Raw genomic sequence first — 5392 nt, forward strand, 5'->3', positions numbered from 1 at the left:
CCATAGGAGAAGAGTATTATTAAGGGAGAAAGGGGGAAAATGGGGGCACCATAATTGGGGAAACCATGATGGAGGGATGAGACAATGTGAGAGATAAACAATGCCTAGCTAATTTTGAAAACCAGAGGGAACCATATTACTCCTACAACCTAAAGTCATTTTTTATTGCAACTCACCCCTTTGCTGAGACTAAAGCCCTGTGCCTCACACATGCTAGGTAAGTTATCAGAGATACATACCCAGTCCCAAACATTTTGTGTGTGTGTGTGTGTGTGTGTGTGTGTGTGTATGTGTGTGTGTGTGTGTGAGACAGAGACAGAGAGTGGGTGGTTGGCCCATGCACATGTGTGAACATGCATGTGAAGGCCAGAGGACAAGCTTTAGTGTTGTTCCTCAGGCACCGTACAGCATTTGTTTTTGAGACAGGGTCTCATTGGAGTGGAACTCACCAAGTACACTAGGCTGGCTGGTTAGTAAGCTCCAGGGATCCACCTGTCTCCACCTCCCTAGCACTGGGACTTTAAACATGTGTCACCATGACAGGCTTTTGTTATGTGGATTCTGGGGATTGAACTCAGGTGCTCATGCTTGCAAGACAAGCCCTTTACTGTCTGGGCTATCTTCCGAACCCTATATGTGTCATGCGCCTGGTAGCTTAGGCTCTTCCCACATCCAGTGGATAGTGCAAGACACAGAATTATGATGGCTACAACTTCACTAGGTAATAAGAATTTTTCAAGCCCATCATAATTTTATGGGACCACTGTCTTATAAATGGCCCATCATTGGTAGAACCATCATCTTACTTTGAGCCTTGATAACGTTAGTGAGCATCCTACTCACTTCTCTGGACTTGTCTCCTGGGCTCTGCATGAATTTACCCTCTTGGAATTGTGGATGTGCCTCATCTGTTTCTGCCTAGTCACTCACCTTGCTTTGAAATTTCTCACCATTAACTAAAAAAAATCAAAACCTGTAATTTCTACTTATCTACTCAGAGCAACAGAATTCTTCTTGCAGGCAGGTTTGCTCATTCAACACTCCCTTCTCACCTGTGATGTCTTGATTGTCAGCTTGATGGGATTTAGACTCATCTAGGAGACAAACCTCAGGGCAAGTCTGTAAGAGAATTTTCATATTAGGTTAACTGAGGTGGGAAGACCCACCTTAATGTGAGTGAGCTAGGGAACTGGGCTGAATAGAAATGAGTGAGTGAGCCGAGCACTGGTATTCATCTCTGCTTCCTGACTATGGATGCAATGTGACCAGCTGCTCACATTCCTGTCAACCATGACTCCCCACTATGGTAGACTGTACCTTTGAAGGGTGAGTCAAAATAAATCTTTCCTTCCTTGAGCTGATTTTGTCAGGTATTTTGTCACACAAATGAGAAAAGTAAATAATGCAGGTGGCTTAGTTTACAGAATCTTGAAAGGCTTCAGCAGTGTTATGAGGTAGATTACTTTGACACAGGTGGACAGCACCATGAGGGACTCCAGCAGGGTGTCTAATATTGGCAGGCAAAGATAAGAGGTGCATTCTGAAACTCCCATCTCAGCCTTCAGAAGTGAGGCTCAGCAAACCTTCTGTGATTCTTATGGAAACTTCTTAATGATTTTAGCACTCCAAATAGTTGCTGCTAATATCCACATAGACTTTTCCAGTATTTTCTGTGCTTAAAAATACATGGTTGAGTTTAAGCTGGTTCTATTGTGTCTTTTAACATTATCATGTGACATTATATCTAGGTGTTCCCTCAACGTACTAAAAATTCTTTGCATTATCATTTCCTTACAACCAAATATATGATCACAAGCATGTATCATAATTCTTCCAACATTTCCTCAATGACAAATACCTAAGTGGTTCTACATTTCCATACTGTAAAGACAGCTGTGATCAACCTCTTTAAACAGAAATCTTGTCTTATTTCAGAATAATTTCTTAGGGTATACTTTTATGGGCAAACTTTCTGTATCAAAGAATATGAACATTTACAAAATTCTGTCCACATTGACAAATTGCCAGACACATTGTGGCAAGTTTGTCCTCACCCTCTGACATGAGCACATGAGCACATTGAACCATTGGTGGCTTTGGGTAATCTCTCTCTCTCTCTCTCTCTCTCTCTCTCTCTCTCTCTCTCAGAGAGAGAGCACTTGGAGGTCAGTTGTCAACATTGAGTATATTCTTTAATGGTTCTCTACCTTATCTTTTGAGGCAGGGTCTTTTACTTAACCTGACACTCAAGGATTGGCTGGCCTGGCTCACCAGCCAGCTCTAGTGATCCACTTGTCTGTCCCTTGCTGCTCCCATGCTAAGGTTACAGACATGAACAGACATATCTGGCTTTTTATGTGGGTGGTGGGGATTAAGCTCAGGTCCTCATGCTTGCAATGCACTTTAAACTGACTGTGTGAGAGAACATTATACTGACGTGTCATTATACTACATGTGTCATGCAGATGTACATATACATAAGCTCATATATATGTATGTGCATACATGTGTTTGTGTTTCCTGGATTACTAATGCAGCTGCACATTTTTTCCTGTTAGAATCATTTTTCAATGGCAAGTGATTAATATTGGTTGGAATAAACACGTTGGAGAACTTCCTCCTATCTCCCTAGGGGGCAGCTGCAGCTAGCTGCCAAGAATTCCAACACAGCTTTGTTGTTTCAAATTTCCATTCCTTTTTAAAAAAAAATCAAACATGTCTTCATAGAAACAATAGAAAAACTCTTTGTCTGATAGGAATGGAAAAATAATTTGTAATGATTAATATTTATTGTCAACTTGACTGATTTAGAATTACCTTAGAAACACCTCTGGGTATGTCTGAAATGGAACATCTAGATTAGCTTAATTGAAGTGGGAAGACACACTCTAAAAGTGGGCAGCATCATTCCATGGACTGGCATCTCAGACTGAATAAAAAGGAGAAAGTGAGCCGGGCATGGTAGTGCACATCTTTTATCTCAGCAGGAGGGCGCCAGAGACAAGTAGATCTCTGTGAGATCAAAACCAGCCTGGTCTACATGGCAAGCTGCAGGCCAGCTGGGGCTACAGGGAGACCCTGTCTCAAAAAGACAAAAAAAGGGCTGGAGAGATGGCTCAGTGGTTAAGAGCACTGGTTGTTCTTACAGAAGACCTAGGTTTGAACCCAGCACCCACATGGCAGTGAGCAACCATCTGTAACTCCAGTTCCAGGGGATTGGACACCCTCTTCTGTCCTCCTTGGGCACTGCACAAAACTGGTACACTTATACACATACAAGCATAATACTCATACACATAAAATAATAATAAAAAATGACCGAAAAAATGGAGAAAGTGAGCCGAGCACCATTTACCTCTGTCTGTTTTGACTGGGAGGCATGACGTGACCAGCTGCCTCAAGCTCCTGCTGCCATGACTCCACCCCCATGATTGACTGTACCCTCAAACTATAAGTAGAAATAAAGCTTTCCTTCTTAAAGTTGCTTTTGCCAAGCATTTGATTACAACAAGGAGACATGTACCTAATGCAGTAGTCATGGCACAGGGCTCTCGTCACCTTTTAGCATCTTTGTATCACAGCATTGGCTTATTCTAACAGTTTCATGAAGAAGGGGGAGAGATAGGATTTGTTATTCCCTTTTTACTTGGGAGGCATTCAAATCTTCAAGAGCAGATTCTTCAGATAGTGACAGTTAACTGTAAGACACCAAAAGGCTGGTGCTCAGTACTGCCTAAGTGCCCTGTATTTCACCTCAGTACGTCATGGGTGCCAGTGTTACTTGGGTGCAGGTGTATTGGTATTAGTACCACACAGGTGCTCAAGGGACTATGTATAGGAGCAGGGATGAGTGCAGAAAATGTCCTTCCTTCTTCAGCAGCCATTAATTGCCAATAACTCCTCAGGGAGGTGTTGGGCCTTATGAGACCCTCCTCATCCACAGCAGAATGTTGATGGATTAAATCTTGTGGAAGTCTTAAGCAGGTAAATATAGCTGCTGAGAGTTCAGGACTGCAGTAGTCCTGCCATGCCTGGAAAACAGCATTCCACACACTTTGCCCTTCCTCTGGTTCATACATTCTTTCTGCTCCCTCTTCTTTAATGTTCCCAGAGCCTTTCAGGGAGTGATGTGGATGTCTCCTTTAGGACTGAGCATGATGTGGAGAAAAAAGAATAACTTCAGTTATTTGAGGGATAAATGTTGACCCAAGTGTTTAGTTCCAAGTTGAAGACCAGGAAGTCTGGATATGAAATATTATCAAGCCCTGTCTCAGTCACACAATGACCTTAGAAACAGAGGCCAGGAGATTCTGTTCAACCTCATTGCCAGGCTCTCAGTTTATGGGCCTACCCTGAGGCTGACATGCCTCAAGTGCATGCTTCCATGTATTTCTGTGATAGCAAGCCAGTCAAACCACCAAATCTGCAGCAGTATCCCTCATATACTAGCAAGGGAATGGAGAAAGCTACTTTAAAACATCCAGCATGATTTACAAAGCAAATATTTTGATTTTCTGATAAAAAGGCCGAGATACTTCAAAGGCCTATAAATCCAGATATTTACGACATCCTAGAGCTTACTTTATATGGCCATGGGTTCAACAGGTATTGAACACTCACGGGGTATTAGGCATTGTATAAGATGATATTTTCTTGAAAGACAGTTCTTCATGGATCACACATTTTTCACATCTGCTAAGTGAAGCAGGATGTGATCTTTGTTCTAGACCATCCTCCATATGAAACTCGCATATTTGCATATAAAATGTATTTTTTGTGCATGTGTGTTGTGCATGTTTGTGTTGGTGCATGTATAGGCATGTACATGTACATGTGTAGGCCAGAGGTGAACCTCAGGTGTCACCTTCAAGTGCTGTCCATGTTTCTTTTTTGAAACAGGGTCTCTCACTGGCCTAGAGTTCCACAAGTAGGCTAGGGTTGTTGTCCAGAGAGCCCCAGGGACCCTCCTGTTTCTGCTTCCCCTGAGCTAGGATTATAAACATGTACTACCATATCAAGCTTTTTCACATGGGTTCTGAAGATTGATGTCAGGTCCTCCTGTTTATGCAGCAAGGGCTTTACTGTTATCTCCCCAGCCATACAAAACATATTTACATGGAAGATGGAGACAGTGCTACCCCAAGAACAAAGGACAGGTGCACTTCCTGCCCACCATAAAGGAGTCTGCCTTTCACAGTTCAGGATTCTCTTCTGGAGCTCAACCACCTGTGTGAGATGGTTGGGGTGGGAATTGACTCTTTATCTTTGTCTAAGGAATCTCCTGTTATCTATCAATATCCATGCAGCTGTTACAGGCTAACTATAAGATTTCACTTGAAAGCAGCTACATTTCAGACTCTTCACAATTCTTGGCACTCATATATATATATAT

Source organism: Nannospalax galili, unplaced genomic scaffold, assembly GCF_000622305.1.
Source record: "Nannospalax galili isolate Female #2095 unplaced genomic scaffold, S.galili_v1.0 scaffold1162, whole genome shotgun sequence".
NCBI classification, from domain to species: domain Eukaryota; kingdom Metazoa; phylum Chordata; class Mammalia; order Rodentia; family Spalacidae; genus Nannospalax; species Nannospalax galili.